This window comes from Arachis stenosperma, chromosome 9 (assembly GCF_014773155.1).
Source record: "Arachis stenosperma cultivar V10309 chromosome 9, arast.V10309.gnm1.PFL2, whole genome shotgun sequence".
Taxonomy (NCBI): Eukaryota; Viridiplantae; Streptophyta; class Magnoliopsida; order Fabales; family Fabaceae; genus Arachis; species Arachis stenosperma.
Genome location: NC_080385.1, coordinates 132,895,492 through 132,922,282, shown reverse-complemented (window position 1 = coordinate 132,922,282; position 26,791 = coordinate 132,895,492). Strand labels below are relative to the sequence as shown.

At 38.4% G+C, this 26,791-nt stretch overlaps 2 non-coding genes across 2 annotated transcripts; one reads left to right on the top strand and one right to left on the bottom strand.

Annotated features, from left to right (window-relative positions):
- Positions 1-2,703: 2,703 nt before the first annotated feature.
- On the bottom strand, positions 2,704-2,807 carry LOC130953041 (small nucleolar RNA R71). Its single transcript, XR_009075215.1, has one exon. It is a non-coding gene; the product is annotated as a small nucleolar RNA R71 (small nucleolar RNA).
- A 10,710-nt stretch (positions 2,808-13,517) lies between these two features.
- Positions 13,518-13,591, top strand: TRNAP-UGG (transfer RNA proline (anticodon UGG)). Its single transcript has one exon. It is a non-coding gene; the product is annotated as a tRNA-Pro (tRNA).
- The last annotated feature ends 13,200 nt before the right edge of the window (positions 13,592-26,791 follow it).

Below are 26,791 nucleotides of genomic sequence, written 5' to 3'. Positions count from 1 at the left end.
AGAGACGGAAGGGACAAAGCATCTCCATACGCTTATCTGAAATTCTCACCAATGAATTACATAAGTATCCCTATCTTTATGCTTTATTCGTATATCACTCATAACCATTTGAATTTGCCTGACTGAGATTTACAAGATGACCATAGCTTGCTTCATACCAACAATCTTCATGGGATCGATTCTTACTCGCGTAAGGTTTATTACTTGGACGACCTAGTGCACTTGCTGGTTAGTTGTGCGAAGTTGTGAAATTATGTTTAGACCATGGTATTGAGCACCAAGTTTTTGGAGCCATTACCGGGGACTAATTGAGTTGTGAAAAGAATGGATCACAATTTCGTGCACCAGTATTTCTATCCCTTTATTTTATTTATCTTTTAAATATCTAATCCAATTACATTTGACTCTACCTGACTGGGATTTACAAGATAACCATAGCTTGCTTCATACCAACAATCTCTGTGGGATCGACCCTTACTCACATAAGGTTTATTACTTGGACGACCCAGTACACTTGCTGGTTAGTTGAACGGAGTTGTGTTCACACATAGTAAAGAGCTATTATCTCGAATTAAATTTCATACAAGTACAAAGAGTACGAATCACAATTTCGTCCACCAAGTTTTTGGCGCCGTTGCCGGGGATTGTTCGAGTATGGACAACTGACGGTTCATCTTGTTGCTCAGATTAGGTAATTTTCTTTTCAAAATTTTTCAAAAATTTTTCTTTTCTTTTTCGTTTTTCCAAACTTTATTTTCGAAATAAAATTTAATAAAATCATAAAAATCAAAAATATTTTATGTTTCTTGTTTGAGTCTTGATTCAATCACTAAGTTTGGTGTCAATTGCATGCTTTAAAAAAATTTTCTTGCATTTATCGAAAATTCCATGCATTCATAGTGTTCTTCATGATCTTCAAGTTGTTCTTGGTAAGTCTTCTTGTTTGATCTTGATGTTTTCTTGTTTTGTGTTGTTTGTTGTTTTTCATATGCATTTTTCATTTGTTAGAGTCCATGCATTAAAGATGTCTAAGTTTGGTGTCTTGCATGTTTTCTTTGCATAAAAAATTTTTGAAAAATATGTTCTTGAGGTTCATCATGATCTTCAAAGTGTTCTTGGTGTTCATCTTGACATTCATAGTGTTCTTGCATGCATCATGTGTTTTGATCCAAAATTTTTAAGTTTTGGGTCATAATTGTGTTTTTCTCTCTCATAATTAAAATTTTAAAAATAAAAAATATCTTTTTCTTATTTTTCTCATAATTTTTGAAAATTTGAGTTGACTTAGTAAAAAATTTTTAAAATTAATTGTTTCTTACAAGTCAAATCAAATTTTCAATTTTAAAAAAATCTTATCTTTTCAAAAACTTTTTCAAAAATCATATCTTTTCCATTTTTTTCCTTTTTTTCGAAAATTTTAAAATTCTTTTTCAAAAAATTTTCAAAATCTTTTTCTTACCTTTATATCAAATTTTTGAAAACTCACTAACAATTAATGTGATTGATTCAAAATTTTGAAGTTTGTTACTTTCTTGTTAAGAAAGGTTCAATCTTCAAGTTCTAGAATCTTATCTTGTAGTTTCTTGTTAGTGAAGTAAGTAATTTTAAATTTAAAAATTAAATCTTTTTCAAACATACCTTTTCTATCTTATTTTCTTATCTTATCTTTTTATCATATATTTTTCAAAATTTTATCTTTTTCAAAAATTTGATTTTAAAATATCTTATCTTCTTACCTTCTTATCTTTTCAAATTTGATTTTAATATCTTTTTCAACTAACTATTTGACTTTTTGTTTGTTTCTTATCTTTTTCAAAACCAACTAACTACCTATCCCTCTCTAATTTTCGAAAATATCTTATCCCTTTTTCAAAAATTCTTTTTAATTAATTAATTGTTTTAATTTTAATTCTATCTTATCTTTTATTTTCGAAAATCATTTTACTTCTTTTCAAATTTATTTTTGAAATTTCTTCCCTCTCCCCTTCTTCTATTTATTTATTTATTTACTAACACTTCTCTTCACCTCTCTTCATCTTAAATCACTGCCCCTCTCTATTCATTCTTCTCCACTCCTATTCCCTTTCTTCCTCTACTAACATAAAGGAATCTCTATACTTTGACATAGAGGATTCCTCTTTCTTTTCTTGTTCTCTTCTTCCCTATATGAGCAGGAACAAGAAAAAAGACACTCTTGTTGAAGTTGATCCAGAACCTGAAAGGACTCTGAAGAGGAAACTAAGAGAAGTTAAATTACAACAATCCAGAAACAACCTTTCAGAAATTTTCGAACAAGAGAAGGAGATGGCAGCCGAACCCAACAACAACAATGTAAGGAGAATGCTTGGTGACTTCACAAAACCAACGTCCAAATTTGATGGAAGAAGCATCTTCATTCATGCCATTGGAGCCAACAATTTTGAGCTTAAGCCTCAACTGGTTGCTTTAATGCAACAGAACTACAAGTTTTATGGACTTCCATCTGAAGATCCTTACCATTTTTTAAATGAGTTCTTGCAGATTTGTGAGATTATTAAGACAAATGGAGTAGATCCTGAAGTCTACAGGCTCATGCTTTTCCCTTTTGCTGTAAGAGACAGAGCTAGAACATGGTTGGATTCACAACCTAAAGACAGCTTGGACTCCTGGGAAAAGCTGGTCACGGCCTTCTTAGATAAATTCTTTCCTCCTCAAAAGCTGAGCAAGCTTAGAGTGGATGTTCAAACCTTCAAGCAAAAGGATGGTGAATCCCTCTATGAAGCTTGGGAAAGATACAAGCAGTTGACCAAAAGGTGTCCATCTGACATGTTTTCAGAATGGACCATATTAGATATATTCTATTATGGTCTATCTGAATTTTCGAAAATGTCACTGGACCATTCTACAGGTGGATCCATTCACCTAAAGAAAACGCCTGCAGAAGCTCAAGAACTTATTGACATGGTTGCAAATAACCAGTTCATGTACACTTCTGAGAGGAATTCCGTGAATAGTGGGACGTCTCAGAGGAAGGGAGTTCTTGAAATTGATACTCTGAATGCCATATTGGCTCAGAACAAAGTGTTGACTCAGCAAGTCAACATGATCTCTCAAAGTCTGAATAGATGGCAAAATGCATCGAACGGTACTAAAGAGGCAGCTTCTGAAGAAGCTTATGATCCTGAGAACCCTGCAATGGCAGAGGTTAATTACATAGGTGAACCTTATGGAAACACCTATAACTCATCATGGAGAAATCATCCAAATTTCTCATGGAAGGATCAACAAAAGCCTCAACAAGGTTTTAATAATAGTGGAAGAAATAGGCTCAGTAATAACAAGCATTTTCCATTATCTTCTCAGCAACAGACATAAAATTCTGAACAGAGCCCCTCTAATTTAGCAAACTTAGTCTCTGATCTGTCAAAAGCCACTTTAAGTTTCATGAGTGAAACAAGATCCTCCATTAGAAATCTGGAGGCACAAGTGGGCCAGCTGAGTAAGAAAGTCATTGAAATTCCTCCCAGTATTCTCCCAAGCAATACAGAAGAGAATCCAAAAGGAGAGTGCAAGGCCATTGATGTGATCAATATGGCCGAATGCACAAGGGAGGAGAAGGACGAAAATCCTAGTGAGGAAGACCTCCTGGGACGTCTTTCAAACAAGAAGGAGTTCCCCATTAAGGACCTAAAGGAATCTGAGGCTCATATAGAGACCATAGAGATTCCACTAAATCTCCTTCTGCCATTCATGAGCTCTGAAGACTATTCTTCCTCAGAAGAGGATGAAGATGTAACTGGAGAGCAAGTTGCTCAATATCTAGGAGATTTCATGAAGCTGAATGCCAAGTTGTTTGGTAATGAGACTTGGGAAGGTGAACCCCCCTTGCTCATTAGTGAACTAGATACATGGATTTAGAAAATTTTACCTCAAAAGAGACAAGATCCTGGCAAATTCCTAATACCTTGTACCATAGGCACCATGACTTTTGAAAAGGCTCTGTGTGATCTGGGGTCAGGAATAAATCTTATGCCACTCTCTGTAATGGAGAAGCTGGAGATTATTGAGGTACAACCTGCCTTGTTCTCATTACAATTGGCAGACAAGTCATTAAGACAAGCTTATGGATTAGTAGAGGACGTGTTAGTAAAGGTTGAAGGCCTTTACATACCTGCTAATTTCATAATATTAGATACTAGGAAGGAAGAGGATGAGTGCATCATCCTTGGAAGACCTTTTGAATTAGTCCTTCAATTGAATGGGGACTACCTTGTGTTTAAGGCACATGGCCATCCCTCTGTGACAAAGGAGAGTAAGCATGAAGAGCTTCTCTCAGTACAGAGTCAAACAGAGCCCCCACAGTCAAACTCTAAGTTTGGTGTTGGGAGGCCACAACCAAACACTAAGTTTGGTGTTAAGACCACCCCATGTCCAAACTCTAAGTTTGGTGTGGGGAGTTTACAACATTGACCTGATCACCTTTATGGCTCCATGAGAGCCCACTGTCAAGCTATTGACATTAAAGAAGCGTTTATTGGGAGGCAACCCAATTTTTATCTAATTTTATTTTTTTTATTTCTTTATTGGTCTTTTATGTTTTATTAGGTGCATGATCATGTAGAGTCACGAAAAAAATATAAAAATTAAAAACAGAATCAAAAACAACAGAAGAAAAATCACACCCTGGAGGGAGGACATACTGGCATTCAACGCCAGTAAGAAGCATCTGGCTGGCGTTCAACGCCAGAACAGAGCATGATTCTGGCGCTGAACGCCAGAAACAAGCAACATCCTGGCGTTTGAATGCCAGGAATGTGCCTTGAGGAAAGCTGGCGCTGAACGCCAGTAACAAGCATGGAACTGGCGTTCAATGCCATAAACATGCTACACATGGGCGTTGAACGCCCAGAGTGTGCATCACTTCGGCGTTTAAACGCTAGAATGGTGTGCAAAGGCATTTTACATGCTTAATTGGTGCAGGGATGTAAATCCTTGACACCTCAGGATCTGTAGACCCCACAGGATCATCTCAGGATCTGTGGACCCCACAGGATCCCCACCTAACATATTCCCACCTTACCTTCTAATCCTATAACACTCTTCCCCAAAACACATTTCCCAACAACTTCAATCTCTCTTCCCAATTACCCCCTTCACCACTCACATCCGTCCACTCTTCCCCATAAACCCCACCCACCTTCAAAATTCAAAAAACTTTCCCACCCAAACCCACCCTAAATGACCGAAACTACACCCACTCCCTTCCCTATATATACCCTTCCATTCTACTTCATTTTCATACAACACAAACCCCCTCTTCTACACCTTGGCTGAAACACCATCCCTCACTCTCCTCCATATTTTTTTCTTCTTCTTCTTCTCTTCTTTCTCTCTTGCTCGAGGGCGAGCAATATTTTAAGTTTGGTGTGGTCAAAGCATAATCTTTTTATTTTTCCATTACCATCAATGGCACCTAAGGCCGAAGAATCCTCTAGAAAAGGAAAAGGGAAGACAAAAGCTTCCACCTCCGAGTCATGGGAGATGGAAAGATTCATTTCCAAAAGCCATCAAGACCACTTCTATGATGTTGTGGCAAAGAAGAAGGTGATCCCTGAGGTCCCTTTAAAACTCAAGAAAAATGAGTATCCGGAAATCCGACATGAAATCCAAAGAAGAGGTTGGGAAGTCCTAACCAACCCCATGCAACAAGTCGGAATCTTAATGGTTCAAGAGTTCTATGCCAATGCATGGATCACTAAAAACCATGATCAAAGTGTGAACCCGATTCCAAAGAATTATCTCACAATGGTTCGGGGGAAATACTTAGATTTTAGTCCGGAAAATGTGAGGTTGGCATTCCACTTGCCCATGATGCAAGGGGATGAACGCCCCTACACTAGAAGGGTCAACTTTAATCAAAGGTTGGACCAAGTACTTATGGACATATGTGTGGAAGGAGCTCAATGGAAAAGAGACTTCAAAGGCAAGCCAGTTCAACTAAGAAGACTGGACCTCAAGCCTATGGCTAGAGGATGGTTAGAGTTCATTCAACGCTCCATCATCCCCACTAGCAACCGATCTGAAGTTACTGTGGATCGGGCCATCATGATTCATAGCATCATGATTGGAGAGGAAGTAGAAGTTCATAAAGTCATCTCCCATGAATTCTACAAAATAGCCGAAAAGCCCTCCACCATGGCAAGGCTAGCTTTTCCTCATCTTATTTGCCATTTATGTTACTCAGCTGGAGTTATCATAGAAGGAGACATCCTAATTGAAGAGGATAAGCCCATCACCAAGAAGAGGATGGAGGAAGCAAGAGAGACCCTCCATGGATCTCAAGAGATGCATGAGGAAGCTCATCATCAAGAAATCCCTGAGATGCCTCAAGGGATGCACTTTCCTCCCAACAACTATTGGGAACAACTCAACACTTCCCTAGAAGATTTGAGTTACAATGTGGAACAATTAAGGGTGGAACATCATGAGCACTCTGTCATTCTCCATGAAATAAGAGAAGATCAAAGAGCAATGAGGGAGGAGCAACAAAGGCAAGGAAGGGACATAGAAGAGCTTAAGGACATTGTTGGTCCTTCAAGAAGGAGACGCCACTAAGGTGGATTCATTCCTTGTTCTTACTTTTCTGCTGTTCGGTTTTTATATTATATGTTTATCTATGTTTTGTGTCTCTACTTCATAATCATTAGTGTTTAGTAACTATGTCTTAAAGTTATGAATAATTACATTAATCCTTCACCTCTCTTAAATGAAAAATATTTTTAATTCAAAAGAACAAGAAGTACATGAATTTCGAATTTATCCTTGAATTTAGTTTAATTATATTGATGTGGTGACAATACTTTTTGTTTTCTGAATGAATGCTTAAACAGTGCATATTTTTTATCTTGTTGTTTATGAATGTTAAAACTGTTGGCTCTTGAAAGAATGATGAACAAAGAGAAATGTTATTGATAATCTGAAAAATCATGAAATTGATTCTTGAAGCAAGAAAAAGCAGTGAAAAACAAAAGCTTGCGAAAAAAAATAATAGAAAGAAAAAGAAAAAGCAAGCAGAAAAAGCCAATAGCCCTTAAAACCAAAAGGCAAGGGTAAAAAGGATCCAAGGCTTTGAGCATCAATGGATAGGAGGGCCCAAGGAAATAAAATCCAGGCCTAAGCGGCTAAATTAAGCTGTCCCTAACCATGTGCTTGTGTCATGAAGGCCCAAGTGAAAAGCTTGAGACTGAGTGGTTAAAGTCGTGATCCAAAGCAAAAAGAGTGTGCTTAAGAGCTCTGGACACCTCTAACTGGGGACTCTAGCAAAGCTGAGTCACAATCTTAAAAGGTTCACCCAGTTATGTGTCTGTGGCATTTATGTATCCGGTGGTAATACTGGAAAACAAAATGCTTAGGGCCACGGCCAAGACTCATAAAAGTAGCTGTGTTCAAGAATCAACATACTTAACTAGGAGAATCAATAACACCATCCGAAATTCTAAGTTCCTAGAGAAGCCAATCATTCTGAACTTCAAAGGAAAAAGCGAGATGCCAAAACTGTTCAGAAGCAAAAAGCTACAAGTCCCGCTCATCTAATTAGAATTAATATTCATTGATATTTTTGGAATTTATAGTATTTTCTCTTCTTTTTATCCTATTTGATTTTCAGTTGCTTGGGGACAAGCAACAATTTAAGTTTGGTGTTGTGATGAGCGGATAATTTATACGCTTTTTGGCATTGTTTTTAGGTAGTTTTTAGTAAGTTCAAGCTATTTTTAGGGATGTTTTCATTAGTTTTTATGTTAAATTCACATTTCTGGACTTCGCTATGAGTTTGTGTGTTTTTCTGTGATTTCAGGTAATTTCTGGCTGAAATTGAGGGACTTGAGCAAAACTCTTATAGGAGGCTGACAAAGGACTGCTGATGCTGTTGGAATCTGACCTCCCTGCACTCGAAATGGCTTTTCTAGAGCTACAGAACTCTAAATGGCGCGCTCTCAACGGCGTTGGAAAGTAGACATCCAGAGCTTTCCAGAAATATATAATAGTCCATACTTTATTCGGGAATTGATGACGTAAACTTGCGCTCAACGCCAGTTCCATGTTGCTGTCTGGAGTAAAACGCCAGAAACACGTCAAGACCCGGAGTTGAACGCCCAAAACACGTTACAACTTGGTGTTCAACTCCAAAAGAAGCCTCAACTCGTGGATAGATCAAGCTCAGCCCAAGCACACACCAAGTGGGCCCCGGAAGTGGATTTATGCATCAACTACTTACTCATGTAAACCCTAGTAGCTAGTCTAGTATAAATAGGATAATTTACTATTGTATTAGACATCTTTGGTCTCAGTTTTGTTTTATTCTTCATCTTAAGAGACTATTGATCACGTTTGGGGGCTGGCCATCTGGCCATGCCTGAACCTTTCACTTATGTATTTTCAACGGTGGAGTTTCTACACACCATAGATTAAGGGTGTGGAGCTCTGCTGTACCTCTAGTTTCAATACAATTACTACTATTTTCTATTCAATTCTCTTTATTCCTATTCTAAGATATTCATTGCACTTCAACTTGATGTATGTGATGATCCGTGACACTCATCATCATTCTCACCTATGAACGTGCGTGACTGACAACCACTTCCGTTCTACCTTAGACTGGGTGCATATCTCTTGGATTCCTTAATCAGAATCTTCGTGGTATAAGCTAGAATTGATGGCAGCATTCATGGGAATCCGGAAAGTCTAACCTTGTCTGTGGTATTCCGAGTAGGATTCTGGGATTGAATGACTGTGACGAGCTTCAAACTCCTAAAGGCTAGGCGTTAGTGACAGACGCAAAAGAATCAAGGGATTCTATTCCAACCTGATTGAGAACCGACAGATGATTAGCCATGCTATGACAGAGCATTTGGACCTTTTTCACTGAGAGGATGGGATGTAGCCATTGACAACGGTGATGCCCTACATACAGCTTGCCATGGAAAGGAGTAAGAAGGATTGAAGGAAGAAGTAGGAAAGTAGAAAAAGAAAGGGCACAGTATCTCCATACGCTTATCTGAAATTTCCACTATTAATTTACATAAGTATTTCTATTCCTTTATTTTATTTATCTTTTAAATATCTAATCCAATTACATTTGACTCTACCTAACTGGGATTTACAAGATAACCATAGCTTGCTTCATACCAACAATCTCTGTGGGATCGACCCTTACTCACGTAAGGTTTATTACTTGGACGACCCAGTACACTTGCTGGTTAGTTGAACGGAGTTGTGTTCACACATAGTAAAGAGCATTTATCTCGAATTAAATTTCATACAAGTACAAAGAGTACGAATCACAATTTTGTCCACCAATAAGATAAGTTAGTTATCTTATCTTATCTTATCTTATCTTTATCTCATCCCGGGTCGGACAGCTTTGACCCAGGGTATGAACATAAACCTTCAGACAAAAAAAGGTGAATTCCTCTATGAAGCATGGGAAAGATACAAGCAACTGATTAGGAAATGTTCTTCTAACATGCTCTCAGAATGGTTTTTCTTACGCATCTTCTATGATGGTCTCTTTGAGATGTCCAAAATATCATTGGACAGCTCTATAGGTGGATCACTCCACTGAAAGAAAATTCCTACAGAAGCAAGATAACTCATTGAGATGGTTGCAAACAACCAATTCATGTACACTTCTAAGAGAAACCCTATGAATAATGGGGTAGCTCAGAAGAAAGGAGTTCTTGAAGTAGACACTCTAAATGTCATATTGGCTTAGAGCAAGATCTTGACCCAGCAAGTCAATATGATCTCTCAGCATTTGATTGGAATGCAAGCTACAGCTGGCAGCACCCAAAAAGCTTCCTCTGAAGGAGAAGCTTATGATCCTGAACAACCCATGATGGAGGAGGTGAATTACATGGGAGAACTCTATGGAAACACCTACAACACCTCATAGAGGAATCATTCTAACCTTTCATGGAAGGATCAACTGAAGCCTCAGCAAGGTTTCAATAATAATCAAGGTGGAAGAATGCAAAATAGGTTCAACAACAGGCCACCATTCTCATCTTCTCAGGAACATATGGAGACTCCTAAGCAGAAACTTTTTGACTTAGTCACTATAGTCTCCAACATCTCTAAGACCACTCATAGTTTCATAGCTGAAATAAGGTCCTCCATCAGAAATTTGGAGGTACAAGTTGGTCAACTGAGTAAGAGAATCCCTGAGATTCTTCCTAATACTCTTCCTAGTAAGACTGAAGTAAACCCAAGAGAAGAGTGCAAGGCCATCACTACTGAAGCTGAGGCCGAATCTGAAGGGAGTAATCTGGCGTTGAATGCCAATGATGAGATCTCTAATGGGCGTTCAACGCCCAATGCTATACCTTTAATGGCGTTGAACTCCAGTAAGGAGGTCCCTCCTGGGCGTTCAACACCCAAATTGGCACAAGAGCTGGCATTGAACGCCAGTAAAGAGGACCTTACTGGGCATTCAATGCCCAAATTAGCAGATAAGCTGGCATTGAACGCTAGTGAAAATATCCCCACTGGGCATTCAACGCCCAAAAGGCCACAAAAGGTGGCATTGAATGCCAGTAAAGGTGTTCCTACTGAGTATTCAACACCCACTGATGAAGTCCCTATCCAAGAATTAAAGGAGGCCGAGGCTCATGTAGAAACCATAGAGATCCCCTTGCAAACACTCTTGCAATCCATGAGTTCTGATGAATACTCATCCTCTGATGAGGATGAGAAAACTAGGAAAGATCAAGTTGTTTGGTATCTAGGAGCTCTCATGAAGCTAAATGCTAAGTCATTTGGAGTGAAGACATTGGAGGAAGAACCTCCAGTGCTTACCAATGAACTCAATGCTCTGGTTCAGTAGAAGCTGCCTCAAAAGCTTCCGGATACCAAATGCTTCCTAATTCCTTGTACCATAGGCACCATGACCTTTGAAAAGGCTCTGTATGACCTAAGGTCAAGTATAAACCTCATGCCACTCTCTGCAATGGAGAAGTTGGAAATCTATGAAGTACAAGCTACAAATATCTCACTGGAGATAGCAGACAAATCAATGAAAAAAGCATATGGCTTAGTAGAGGATGTCTTGGTGAATGTTGAAGACCTTTACATCCCAACAAACTTCATAATCTTAGATACTTGGGAATATGAGAATGAATCCAACATCCTTGAAAGACCTTTCCTAGCCACTATCAATGCTATGATTGATGTAGCAAAGAAAGAATTAATTTTACAACTAGGGGAGGAGCACATCTTGTTCAAGATGCCTCACCCCAACTCTCCCTCTGAGAAAAAAGAGATAACTATGCAACACTTAGTGTTTCAACCATCTCTCTCAGTGCAGAGCTTTACTAAGACCCCAGACACCAATTCTAAATTTGGTTTTGGGCAGCCATCAACAAGCATTGAGACCAAAGGTACTAAGAAGTAAGTACCTAAAGGCTGGAGGAACAAAAAGATCCCCACTGAAGGCCTCTCACCTGGCATGAGAGATGTCTTCATCAAGAAACCAGTCATACCACATAACATGTCTTGTCTCTAGAGCATATGGAGCTCATCCATGAGAAGACAAGAAGAAAGTTTACTATAAGAGGCAAAATTCTGAGCCCATATCATTCTCCTTAAGGAGCTAACCGTCAAGCTAGTAACGTTAAGGAAGTGGTTGTTGGGAGGCAACCCAACCGTAGTTATTATTTATGTTTTTCTTTGAATTTATTTTTCTTAATTATTTTCTTTAGGTTCACGATCATGTGCATTAGTTAGAACAGAGACAGAAACATTCAGAAGTGGAAACATAATACCCTGGAGAATATGTCTTGCTGGCGTTGAACGCCAGACAAGAAGGCAAGAGTAGGCGTTTAACGCCCACAAAGGGTAATATTACTGGTGTTAAACGCCAACCCTGGAGCAGAGGTTGGATGGGCTTTCAATGCCCAACAGAGGCAGAAGACCTAGCGTTGAACGGCAGGAAGGAGGTCCCTCCTGGGCGTTCAACGCTCTGAGTAGAGCAGCAAGCTGGCATGAACGCCAGCTATGGAGCACGAGTTGGGCGTTCAATGCCCATAAGGAGTGCAGGGAATTTGAATTCTCTAGCCTCTCAGGACCAGTGGGTCTCACAGTATCTTCACCTACCCCACCTTCTTCTCTCTTCTTTTCACACTTCCCCATACACTCTACCCTATAAACCCTCAACCAATCACATACATACCTCTTCCCAAACTATCATAACTCCCACCAACCCCAACCCACTAAAATTCAAACTTTTCCACCCATAAATACCCCTCTCATTCCACTTATCCCACACACTACTCATACACCTTTAGTCCTCACTTGGCCAAATTTCTCTTCTCTCTCCATCTCCATCTATTTTCTTCTTCTTCAACTCCATTCTTCTCTTTTGTTTATTTTTGCTCGAGGGCGAGCAAAGTTTTAAGTTTGGTGTTGAAAAAGCCTTGCTTTTGCTTTCCATTCCTACTTATGGCACCCAAAGTCGAAAAACCCTCTAGAAAGAGGAAAGGAAAGGCAGTAGCCACCGCCTCCGAATATTGGAAGATGGAAAGATTCATCACCAAAGCCCACCAAGACCATTTTTATGAAGTAGTGGCAAAGAAAAAGGTGATTCTTGAAGTCCCTTTTAAGCTTAAGAAAAATGAGTATCCAGAGATCCGACATGAAATCCGGAGAAGAGGTTGGGAGGTTGGGATCTTAATGGTGCAAGAGTTCTATGCTAATGCATGGGTCACGAAAAACCATGACATTAGTGTGAACCCTCATCCTAAAAATTGGAGCACCATGGTCCGAGGGAGAATCTTAGATTTTAGCCCGGAAAATGTGAGGTTGGCGTTCAACTTGCCTTTGATGCAAGGAGACCCACATCCTTACACTAGAAGAGTCAATTTTGATCAAAGGCTAGATCAAGTTCTCTCAGACATATGTGTGGAAGGAGCATAGTGGAAAAAAAATTCCCAAGGCAAGCCTATCCAACTAAGAAGGCCTGACCTCAAGCCCAGAGCTAGAGGATGGTTGGAATTTATCTAACGCTCTATCATCTCCACTAGAAATCGGTCCGAAGTGACCATAGACTGAGCCATCATAATCCATTGCATCATGATCGAAACTAAAGTTAAAGTAAATGAGGTGATACCTCAGGAGTTGTACAAAGTGGCAGACAATCCCTCCACCCAAGCAAGGTTAGCGTTTCCTCATCTTATCTGTCACCTATACAATTCAGCCAGAATTGTTATAGAAAGTGACACTCCAATTGAGGAGGACAAGCCCATCACTAAAAGAAGGATGGAGCATACTAGAGAGCCAGCATATGAACCACAATATGAGCATGTGGAGCTGTCTCAACATGAGATCCCTGAAATACCTCGAAGAATGTATTTTCCTCCTCGAAGCTATTGGGATCAATGGCATACTTCTATGGGAGAATTAAGCTCTAACATATATATATACAACGGAGAAAATGTGGAAAACAAGACAAAGATTCTTTACAATGACACAGGAAACCAATTGAAAGGGATGTAGCGCAGCTTGGTAGCGCGTTTGTTTTGGGTACAAAATGTCACGGGTTCAAATCCTGTCATCCCTATCTCGAACTAATACTTATCGTAGGAGAAGTAACAAGGGATCAATTGAGACTGATTCAAATTGGAGATACATATATATCAATATTTATATATAGCATATGGTATATGCAAGCAAGATGTATTGGGGTCACTTAAAATTTAATAATATTTTAATAATATAATATTATTATGTTATTAAAAAAAATAAATAATAAGCGCTCTTAGTTCAGTTCGGTAGAACGTGGGTCTCCGATTCAAATCCAATATAGCACCTATGGGTACATAAGAAATGTATTGAATCGATTCATTAAAAAGAATCGATTCGATCGCAACTTCGAACATGGAATTCAAAGGTATCAAATAGAAAATGATACTATGAATCATAGAACTATAATGAAATACACGATCAACCACCAGTTATCAAATTTGAAAAAGAGTCAGAAGAAATGGTTCGATCCTCTTATTTTGATTTCTCGAACCGAGAGATCCATGAATCGGGATCTTAATGCATGTAGATACAGATGGTCCAATGGGAGCAAGAATTTCCAGGAACATTTAGAACTTCTCAGTTCTGAGCAGAATAGCCGTTTTCAAGTAGTGTTCGATCGATTACGTATTAATCAATATTCGATTGATTGGTCTGAGGTTGAGGTTATCGACAAAAAAGATTTGTCTAAGTTACTTTGTTTCTTTTTGTCCAAGTTACTTCCTTTTTTGTCCAAGTTTCTTCTCTTTTTGAATCTACCTGATTCAGAAGGGAAGAACTTGCATCAGTATCTCAATTTGAATTCAAACGTGGGTTTGATTCACACTCCATGTTCTGAGAAATATTTACCATCCGAAAAGAGGAAAAAACGGAGTCCTTGTCTAAAAAAATGCCTTGAGAAAGGGCAGATGTATAGAACCTTTCAACGAGATAGTACTCTTTTAACTCTCTCCAAATGGAATCTATTCCAAACATATATACCATGGTTCCTTACTTCGACAGGGTACAAATATCTAAATTTAATATTTTTAGATACTTTTTCAGACCTATTGCCGATACTAAGTAGCAGCCAAAAATTTGTATCCATTTTTCATGATATTATGCATGGATCAGATATATCATGGCGAATTCTTCAGATTCCATTGTGGAAGAGTCAGCTGAGGATAGAACATCAAGAGCATTCCACCATCCTCAATGAAATTAGAGAATATCAAAGAGCTATGAGGGAAGAACAACAAAGACAAGGGCGTGACATTGAAGATGTCAAGCACTCTATTGGATTCTTTAGAGGAAGTGGTAGTCGCTGTCATTAAGGTGGTCCCGTTCCATCACCCCTTTTTATGTTATTTTTCTGTTTTTCATTGTGTTTTATTGTCTGTTCTCGTGTTCTTATTGCATTATCATTTCTATCTATGTCTTACAGTTATAAAATTTTTCATATATCTCTCACCTTGATTCAAAGAAAATTTTATTTGAAAAAAAAATAAGATGCATGAATTTCGAGTTTATCTTAAGAATAATTCAATTATCTTGGTATGGTGGCATTGTTTTTGTTTTTTGAATGTATGAATGAACAATGCATATTTAAAATTTGAATTAAGAATGTTGGCTCTTAAAAGAATGATGATGAAAGTGAAGTATTATTGGTAAGCTGAAAAATCCAAAAATTGATTCTTGAAGCAAGAAAAAGCATCAAAAAAGCGAGATTCAATAAAAAAAAAAACAATCGCATGCGAAAAAAAATGAAAAATAAAAAGCAGAAAAATCCAATAAGCTCTTTAAACCAAAAGACAAGAGCAAAAAATCCAATAACCCTTTAAACCAAAAGGCAAGGATAAAAGGATCCAAATCTTTGAGTATCAATGGTTAGGAGGGCCTAAAAGAAACAAAATCTTGACCTAAGCACTCCAAATGAACAGTGTCCCTAACTATATGCTTGTGGTGTGAAGGTGTCAAGTAAAAAGCTTAAGACTGAGCAATTAAAGTCGTGATCCAAAGCAAAAAGAGTGTGCTTAAGAACTCTGGACACCTCTATCTGGGGATTCTAGAAAAGCAGAATCACAATCCGAAAGGGTTCACCCAGTTAAGTGTCTGTGGCATTTATGTATCCAGTGGTAATATTGGAAAACAAAGTGCTTAGGGCCACGGACAAGACTCTTGTAAAACCCAGTCAAACCGTAATTAATTAAATAAAAATTAACTAGGAGCGAATATGGTTAGAAAATTTAGCAATCGGAATTTGATAATTTAAACATGATTTTTGGATTCAGTGAATTTTTCTAAGTCAGAAAACATAGTTTTCAGAATAAAAATGCGCATTAGAAATTTGACCGGCAATACCGGCTGTGGTCTGTCCGGTACTGTGGCTGAGAAAATTAATTATAAGTGAATAAGGCTAAGAAATGAGAAATTATAATTTGGGAAGCAAGAAATATTTAAAATGTGATTTAAAACTCCAATCTTAAAGGTTTTGGCTCAAAATTGGGCCAACGGACAAAATAAGTGAACCAGGCCCAAATGGACCCAAAACCCAACATATATAAACATTAGTTATGAGCATTTCAGCTCATTTACCCTAAAAATGAGAGGGAGGGCGCAGCTTTGGAGAAGAGAGAAGAGAGGAGAAAACCTAATCCTAGCTCCACCTTCAAATGTCCATAACTTTTGCTACGGAACTCCGATTGACAAGCCGTTTGTAGCCACACGTTGCTCTTCTCATCCTCTAAATTTTTACGTAAGTTTTGTGGTGAGTACTTCACTGATCTCTGCCTAGTTTTTGTTTTCCCTCTTAAATTCGAGTTTAGTTATGGGTGTTGAGTAATTTTATGATTTTGGTTATTTAGGAGTACTCTAGTATGAGCCATGGGTGATATTTATCACAAACTTCAATGGGTTAAGGTGAAAAACCCTCCAACCCTTGTGATTTATCATTTTCATGAACCCTAAGTTAATGTATATATGAGAAATTGGTTATGTTAGTGTATTTGGTGATGTTGGTGCACAATTGGAAGATTGATATTGCTTGTGGAGCCTTGGTGAGGCTTGGAGCTAAGGGTTGATGGAGACTCTCAAGAAGAAGCTCAATTATTTTGGCTACAAGAGGTATAGTTTAAGTTTTATTTAAGTGCCGTGTGGTGTGATGAGAATTCCTAGGCTAGATACTCCTAGGATTAAGTTTGGATTGTGTGAATGGTTGGTACTAATATGAATAGTTGATATGTAATGTAAATTAATGATTGGGTTGAGAATGGTGTGAATTTGTATGTTTGGTGTGTTGAGGATTTGATGAGTTGGATAATGAATATTGGTTTGTGGAATATGCATTTAAATTGTGAATTTGGGCCAGAGGCCAAAAAGAGGTAAGGAAGGTAAGTTGATGTGTGTATTGTGTGATGACATAAGAGATTTGATGGATTTTAGATATTGAATGTGTGAATAATTGGTTTGATTATTGAATAATAAGGTTTGTGGAATTGAGAGGTAGAATTTGATAGTTTTGGGTGAAATTGTATAGATGAGGTAGGTTTGGTTTTGGTTGAATATAACTACATGAATGTGGTTGGGTTGTGGTCCTTTGGATGAGTGGAAATGAACTTGGCATGTGAACATTGAAAAAATTGGTGATTTCTATTTTTGGGTAAAAATTGATTTTTGACCAACATTGGCTGTCTATAACTCGGCTCTCAGAGTTTGGGATTCTTCAAAAGTGGATTTTTATGAAGGTTTATTCAACGATATTTCCAACAGTTGAAAAATGGTTGAAAAAATAATTTTGTTGAAGAAGTTATGTGTGTTGGAAGTTTGGGGTTTGAAAATGTAATTCTGCACCTTTTTAACTTAGTAAAGTTTTTCTTAAAACGTACTCTGACGCGCACGCATGGCCGATGCGTACACGTCACTCACGATTTTCACTCCCTCACACGTGTGCCTGGCCGACGCATACGCGTCGATGTATTGATGCAAGTGCCCAGTAGTAATTCCTGAGAGTTGCGCTGGTATTGTGCTGGTGTTGTGCGAGGAGCACAAAACGCACCCACGCGTACGCGTGACTGACGCGCACACATCGCTCTACCTTTTTGCTTCCCATGCGTGCGCATGGACGACGCTCACGCGTCACTTCCTTTTCTGCCCTCCATGTGTGTGCATTGGCGATGCGCACGCATTACTCTGTTTTCAGCAAAAAGAGATTTTTGAGTCTTTAAAGACAAATTTCAGACTTCTAAGCCTTCCCTTTCATCCTTTAAGTCCTAATTTTTGATAGTATCCCTAGTAATGAAAAGAAGCTAGGACACATGGTAACTTGTGAATGAAGTAAAGTGAGAACCAATGATGAATGATGAGTAATGATGGTTGTATGAGTTGCTAAGGATGAAGGTGAAAGTGCTGTGTACAATATGAGCCGGATGGTTGTGATAAGAATTGAATTATGGCTGAGTATGTGTGTGTATATGATTAATGACTAAATGGGATAAAGGAATAATGACGGAACATGTTGAATGTGATGTGTGACCCCGAGTAGTAGGCAGTGGCGTTGTCCACTTGCTCCAGGTATGAGATGGGAAGGAGGATTATGATGAATAAGTTTAATTTTGGAGTTGAAATGAATGTATGTTTGAGATGCCTGGGTAGTAGCAAGGGTTGTGGTTCGTCCCACTTGCTCCAGGTCAGAGATTGTGATGCCTGGGTAGTAGCGGTAGTAGTGGTGATTCCACTCGCTCCAGGTTGAGCTTTTAAATACCTGCCTGGGTAAATACAGTGGCATTGATTCCACTTGCTCTAGGATGTGATGAGATATACCTGTTTGGGTATATGCAGCGGCATTGATCCACTTGCTTCGGGTTTGGTTTGCAACTCCTGGGGTAGATGCAGTGGTTAGGCCCGACTTACTCCCAGTCGAGGTTGATTTAAGATTTGTGAAATTATCTAAGTTTCAGATTCCCTTGGGTAGATGCAGTGGGTCGGCACCACTTGCTTCAAGTTGAGATCCGAGATTCTGTTGACCCTATGTCGTAAATGTGGCCGGACACTGTGAAAGTTTTGGATGAGCTCGCCCCCGTGGATAAACATTAGTGTGGGTGTTGTGTGATTATGATTATGATTATGAATAACTCGAGTTAGGGATGCACAATAGAGGACCAGTCCAATGGTTAGCTACCAAGACTTGTCGATTGGCTTTATAACCGACAGATGAGACTCATCAGCCATAGGGCAGGCATACATCATTTGCATATGTTTGAATTGTTTGGGTTTGCCTTTTTATTTTGGAATGCTATATCATATATGCTATGTTACCTGACTATATGCTATCTGTTCTACTTGTACCTTAACTGTGTATTATTTGTCTATGTTGACTGTATTTGTACAATTGAGAGGTTCCTCATGCTGGTGTTGATTGACGCGGAGGGTTGTTCTTGTTGGAATGGAATAATGACATGAGTAATTTAAAATGATGATTATTGAATGAGATAATTTAAGTTCCCTAGGTAGATGCAGTGAAGTGATTTCACTTGCCCCAAGTAGAAAATGAGATAATTTTAGTTTCCTGGGTAGACACAGTGAAGTGATTTCACTTGCTCCAGGTAGAAAATGAGATATTAGAGCTCCCTGGGTAGACGCAGTGAAGTGTTTTCACTTGCTCCAGGTGTGGATATGAAGTAATGATATAAAATTGTTGAGACAAAATAACTGGTAATGGTTTTGTTTACGATTCTGATTCCGATTCGTTGGAGAGTTAGGAAGTCGAGAAGCATGAGGAAGACGAATTAGCTTTAGCATTCCCTTATGTCAGTTGCTTATTGATGGATTAGTGAGAACATAGGGTGAATGTGTGGTGAAAGGAAGTTTAGGATGCTTAGTTTTTATTACAAGGTATTGTATTTATTTGGCACTTTTACCGTACTGGGAACCCATGGGTCGGGGGTTCTCATTCCATATATATCTCTTGTTTTTCAGATGCAGGTCTAGGTGCTCAGAAGTGAGTTGTGGTTCATCTGAGAGATGGCGAAGATCTTTATATTATCTACTTTATATTTTGCTTAGGATCTCTCCACCTTTATTTTGAAAAGCTTACATTATGTATTGAACTCTTCGAACTTGCCTATAGAGGCTCTTATGTTTCTTTTGGGAGAGATTAGGAGATAATGTTGTCAACTACTTTCCTTCTGTACCCTAGGCGGCATAAACTTCGCGGGTCGTGACTAGTGGCTAATTATTTATGTTACCTATCTATATTATGTTCTATCTTATTCTTCTCGATGGCATTATCTTTATATCGTCTCAGTTCACGCTTTACCTTCTTTTTGTCGATACGTGAGTGTTACGACTTCTCGATTTTATTTTTACTCCTTTTTCAGGCTTCTTGTTTAATATTTCATTTCAATATATATAATTACGTATTATAATCCACCTTGAGAGTCGTACCACCTTATTATCATTGACTTATGACTCGAGCATAAGGATTTGAATATTAGGGTGTTACATTATGGTATCAGAGTAGTTCATCCTTGTGAGCTTGAGGGATGGATTTGCTTATGCTTCAATGTATATTCTGAGTCTGTGCCTGTGCTAGTTAGGATATCTAATCGATACATCTAGCATGAAGTCCATGAGTGTACCTTTGGTAAATTGAAGTACTTAACTTGAGATATTGAGTCTGATCACCTCGATATCACTTGTCTAGTGTCGACAAGACCCGAAGGGTGTCTCATGGACATGAATAAAGTAATCAGAAAGAGGAATTTCTAAGAACGAACCGGTGAGGGAACGCCGTAATAGGAATCTTGGCGGTGGTATATATGAGAATGGGTGTGATTTTGGATTGATGAGTGGAACACTTGGAGGTGGATAGTTGCTTGAATGATTTGTTTAATTAGGTTTGAGTTGATTGGAATATGATGATTTAGGGCAGAAGGGACTTGTAATTGACGTTGAAATAGTTGGGTTTGAATGGGAATGAAAGTTTGTGAAAATCAAGCACTTGTATAGAAATTGGAGGATGACAAATTGTTAGGCAGCAGATATTATAGGTTTTAAACGATTAGGCAATGTAAGTATAGAGATCAAGGATTTTTATGAGGATGTGATTGAATCTCACGATGAGCGTAAGCATTATTTCTGTCGAGTTGAGAAAGCTTAGAAGTGGGCCTAGGTTTTGTGATTCGATAGGGGAATCTGACATGGATTCATGATTAGATTCTTGGTGGTTAATAATCAGAGTGACGCAGCGGAAGCTTGCTGGAGCGTTAACATAGTATGGTAATAATAAGGAATAGTAGGATATGATTAGAAATGCTTTATGCTTTGAGTAACTTTAACAAAAGAGATGTATTTCGAATGCTTTTATAAATTATTAAAGAAAATCGGATTCTTATAATTTGTTAACTTGTTATTTCAAACTCATTTGATTTCTAAAAACGAAAAGAGTTTTGATTAATTAGTCAAAGACTTTAAAATAGCAATTTATATAGAAACTCGAAGGTTTGGGAATAAGAAAGTAAGTCTGGAGGTTATGCTTGGAGTTGAGTTGTGATTAGTGGTAAACGGCTTGACAGAGAAAGGATAGTGATGGAGTATGGTTAAGGTATAGTGATGATTTTTGGTTGATTATCGTGATGTGGGATGATAACTATGATTAATGATGATGGTGATATTATTGATGACATGATTTGAGACTTAATAAGATGTGAGTTGATGAGATGACGAAAGTAATGAACGAGGCTGTTGGTCGGCGTTGGACGAATGATCAAGATCCTCAAAGATAGAGGAATCAGGCGCGGCAATGGAAGTGCGCAGAGTAAAAGACCTTGGGACTACTATGCATTGGATATAAAGGTAGACTACGCTCACATACTTGTAGTGGCGGATGGAATTTTTGAGAGCGAAAATTTCTGTTAGGGGGGTAGAATATAAAACTTGGTCAAACCGTAACTAATTAAATAATAAATTAACTAGGAGCGAATATGGTTAGAAAATTTAGCAATCAGAATTTGATAATTTAAATATGATTTTTGGACTCACCGAATTTTTCTGAGTCGAAAAACATAGTTTTCTGAATAAAAATGCGCATTAGAAATTTGACCGCAGTACCGGCTGCGATCTATTTGGTATTGTGGCTGAGAAAATTAATTATAACTGAATAAGCTTAAGAAATGAGAAATTATAATTTGGGAAGCAAGAAATATTTAAAATGCTATTTAAAACTCTAATCTAAAAGGTTTTTGCCCAAAATTGGGCCAACGGACAAAATAAGTGAACCGGGCCCAAGTGGACCCAAGACTTAACATATATAAACATTAGTTATGGGCATTTCAACTCATTTACCCTAAAAATGAGAGGGAGGGGCGCAGCTTTGGAGAAAAGAGAATAGAGGAGAAAACCTAATCCTAGTTCCACCTTTAAATGTCCATAACTTTTGCTAAGGAACTCCGATTGAAGAGCTGTTTGTGGCCACGCGTCGCTCTTCTCATCCTCTAAAATTATATCAAAGTTGTGGTGAGTACTTCACTGTCCTCTGCCCAGTTTTTGTTTTCTCTCTTAAATTCAAGTTTGGTTATTGGTGGTGAGTAATTTTATGATTTTGGTTATTTCGGAGTACTCTAGTATGAGTCATGGGTAATATTTTTCACAAACAGTGGGTTAAAGTGAGAAACCATCCAACCCTTGTGATTTATCATTTTCATGAACCCTAGGTTAATGTATATATGTGAAATTGGTTATGTTAGTGTATTTGGTGATGTTGGTGCACAATTGGAAGATTGATATTACTTGTGGGGCCTTGGTGAGGCATGTAGCTAAAGGTTGATAGAGACTCTCAAGAAGAAGCTCAATTATTTTGGCTACAAGAGGTACGGTTTAAGTTTCATTTAAGTGCCGTGTGGTGTGATGAGAATTCCTAGGCTAGATACCCCTAGGATTAAGTTTGGATTGTGTGAATGGTTGGTACTAATATGCATAGTTAATATGTAATGTAAATTAATGATTGGGTTGAGAATTGTATGAATTTGTATGTTTGGTGTGTTGAGGATTTGATGAGTTGGATAATGAATATTGGTTTGTGGAATATGCATTTAAATTGTGAATTTGAGCCGGAGGCCGTGAATCTTGGGCCGGAGGCCAGAAAGAGGTAAGGAAGGTAAGTTGATGTGTGTATTGTGTGATGACATAAGAGATTGGATGGATTTTAGATATTGAATGTGTGAATAATTTGTTTGATTATTGAATAATAAGGTTTGAGGAATTGAGGTGTGAAATTTGATAGTTTTGGGTGAAATTGTATAGATGGAGTAGGTTTGGTTTTGGTTGAGTGTAGTTATGTGAAGGTGGTTGGGTTGTGGTCCTTTGGATAAGTGGAATGAACTTGGCTTGTGAACATTGGAAAAATTGGTGATTTCTATTATTGGTTAAAAACTTATTTTTGACCAACTTTGACGGTCCATAACTCAGCCCTCGAAGTTTGGAATTCTTCAAAAGTAGATTTTTATGAAAGTTTATTCAACAATCTTTCCAACGGTTCAGAAATGGTTGAAAAAGGAATTTTTTAGAAGAATTTATGTGTGTTGGAAGTTTGGGGTTTGAAAATGTAATTCTGCAGCTTTTTAACTTAGTAAAATTTTTGGTAAAACGTACTCCGACGCGAACGCATGGCCGACGCGCCCGCGTCACTCACAATTTTCACTCCCTCGTGTGTGCGCCTAGCCGACGCATACGCGTCAATGTATTGATGCAAGTGCCCAGTAGTAATTCCAGAGAGTCGCGCTGGTATTGTGCTGGTGTTGTGTGAGGAGCACAAAACGCATCCACGCTACGCGTGACTGACACGCACACGTCGCACTACCTTTTTGCATCCCATGTGTGCACATGGACAACGCTCATGCGTCACTTCCTTTTCCGCCCTCCACGCGTGCGCATGGGTGACGTGCACGCGTGATTTCGTTTTCAGCAAAAAGAGATTTTTGAGTCTTTAAAGCCAAATTTCAGACTTCTAAGCCTTCTCTTTCATCCTTTAAGTCCTAAATATTGATAGTATGCCTAGTAATGAAAAGAAGCTAGGATACATGATAACTTATGAATGAAGTAAAGTAAGAACCAATGATGAATGATGAGTAATGATGGTTGTATGAGTTGCTAAGGATGAAGGTGAAAGTGTTGTGTACAGTATGCGCAGGATGGCTGTGATAAGAATTGAATTATGGCTGATTATGTATATGTATATGATTAATGACTAAATAGGGTAAAGGAATATTGATGGAACATGTTAAATGTGATGTGTGATCCCGGGTAGTAGGCAGTGGCGTTGTCCACTTGCTCCGGGTATGAAATGGGAAGGAGGATTATGATGAATGAGTTTAATTGTGGTGTTGAAATGAATGTATGTTTGAGATGCCTGGGTAGTAGCAAGGGTTGTAGTTCGTCCCACTTGCTCTAGGTTAGAGATTTTGATGCCAGGGTAGTAGCGACAGTAGTGGTGATTCCACTCGCTCCAGGTTGAGCTTTTAAATACCTACCTGGGTAGATGCAGTGGCATTGATTCCACTTGCTCCAGGATGTGGTGAGATATACCTGCCTGGGTAGATGCATTGGCATTGATTCCACTTGCTCCAGGTTTGGTTTGCAACTCCTGGGGTAGATGCAATGGTTAGCCCCCACTTGCTCCCAATCGAGGTTGATTTGAGATTTGTGAAATTATCTTAGTTTTAGATTTCCTTGGGTAGATGCAGTGAGTTGGCTCCACTTATTCCAACTTGAGATCCAAGATTCTGTTGATCCTATGTCGTAAGTGTGGCTGGATACTGTGAATGTTTCGGATGAGCTCGCCCCTGTGGATAAACACCAGTGTGGATGTTGTGTGATAATGATTATGATTATGAATAACTCGAGTCGGGGATGCACGACAGAGAGACAGTCCAATGGTTAGCTACCAAGACATGTTAGGCTGGCTTTATAACCGACAGATGAGACTCATCAGCTATAGGGTAGGCATACATCATTTGCATATGTTTGAATTGTTTGGGTTTGCCTATTTGTTTTGGATTGCTATATCATATATGCTATGTTACCTGACTATATGCTTTCTATTTTACTTGTACCTTAACTGTGTATTATTTGTCTGTATTGACTATGTTTGTACAATTGAGAGGTCCCTCATGCTGGTATCGATTCACACTGAGGGTTGTTCTTGTTGGAATGGAATAATGACATGAGTAATTTAAAATGATGATTATTGAATGAGATAATTTGAGTTTCCTGGGTAGACGCAGTGAAGTGATTTCACTTGCTCCAGGTAGAAAATGAGATAATTTGAGTTCCCTGGGTAGACGCAGTGAAGTGATTTCACTTGCTTCAGGTAGAAAATAAGATAATTAGAGCTCTCTGGGTAGACGCAGTAAAGTGATTTCACTTGCTCCAGGTGAGGATATGAAGTAATGATATAAAATTGTTGAGACAGAATAACTGGTAATGGTTTTGTTTATGATTCTGATTCTAATTCGTTGGAGAGTTAGGAAGTCGAGAAGCGTGAGGAAGATGAATTAGCTTTAGCATTCCCTTATGTCAGTTGCCTATTGATGGATTAGTGAGAACATAGGGTGAATGTTTGGTGAAAGGAAGCTTAGGATGCTTAGTGAGTTCTTATTACAATGCATTGTATTTATTTGGTACTTTTACCGTACTAGAAACCCATGGGTCGGGGGTTCTCATTCCGTATATATCTCTTATTTTTCATATGCAAGTCCAGGTGCTCAGAAGTGAGTTGTGGTTCATCTGAGAGATGGCAAAGATCTTTATATTCCCTACTTTATATTTTGCTTAGGATCTCTCCACCTTTATTTTGAAAAGCTTACATTATGTATTGAACTCTTTGAACTTGCCTATAGAGGCTCTTATGTTTCTTTTGGGAGAGATTAGGAGATACTGTGGTTAACTACTTTCCTTCTGTACCCTAGCCGGCCTAAACTTCGCGGGTCGCGACTAGAGGCTAATTATTTATGTTACCTATCTATATTTGGTTCTATCTTATTCTTCTCGATGGCATTATCTTTATATCGTCTCAGTTCACGCTTTACCTTCTTTTTGTCGATACGTGAGTGTTACGACTTCGCGATTTTATTTTTACTCCTTTATCAGGCTTCCTGTTTAATATTTCCTTTCAATATATATAATTACGCATTATAATCCATCTTGAGAGTCGTACCACATTATTATCATTGACTTATGACTCGAGTATAAGGATTTGAATATTAGGGTTTACAACTCTAAAGAGTTATATTCAAGAATCAAAACGAACTAAACTAGGAGAGTCTATAATATCATCTGAATTCTAAGTTCTTAAAGAGGCCAACACTTCTAAGTTTCAATGGATTGTGAGATGCCAAAACTATTCAGAAGCAAAAAGCTAATAAGTTTCGCTCATCTAATTGAAACTAAGCTTCATTGAAAACTCTAAGTTTTATTGTATATTTCTCTTCTTTCTATCCTACCTTGTTTTTTGTTGCTTGGGGACAAGCAACAGTTTAAGTTTGGTCTTGTGATGAGCGGATATTTTATACGCTTTTTGGCAAGATTTTCATATAGTTTTTAGCATGTTTTGTTTAAGTTTTATTGTATTTTCATAGGTTTTTGTGTAAAATTCACATTTTTATTCTACTATGAGTTTCTATGTTTTATGGTGATTTCAGGTATTTTCTGGCTGAAATCTGAGAGTTTTGACAAAGTCTGATTCAGAGGCAAGGAAAGCGTAGCAGATGGTGTCAGGATCTGACCTCTGTGCACTCAAGCAAGCATTTCTGGAGCTACAGATATCCAAATGGAGCATTCTTAACGGCTATAAAAAGCTATCATTCAGGGCTTTTTAGCAATATATAATAGTTTATACCTTTTTTAAAGATGAAGGCCCAAAACTGGAGTTCAGCGCCAGCTATCTACCCCCTTCCTGGCGTTGGACGCCCAAAAGGGAGCAGCTGGTGTCCAACGCCCACAAAGGTGTCCCAAGCAGCCGTTCAACACCAAAAAAGCCTCCTAGCACATGGGAGACACTAAAGCTCAGCCCAAACGCTCACCAAGTGGGCCTCGAAAGTGGGATTTTGCAATACAAACCTAAGCCTATCGTATTTCTGTAATCCTTAGTTATTAGATTAGTATCTGTAGACAAGAGTTCACCCTTGTTAGGGACTCTTTCCCACCTATATGTTTCATTCTGTATTTCTTCTATCAGCATGAGTCACTAAATCTCCTAGGTTAAGGT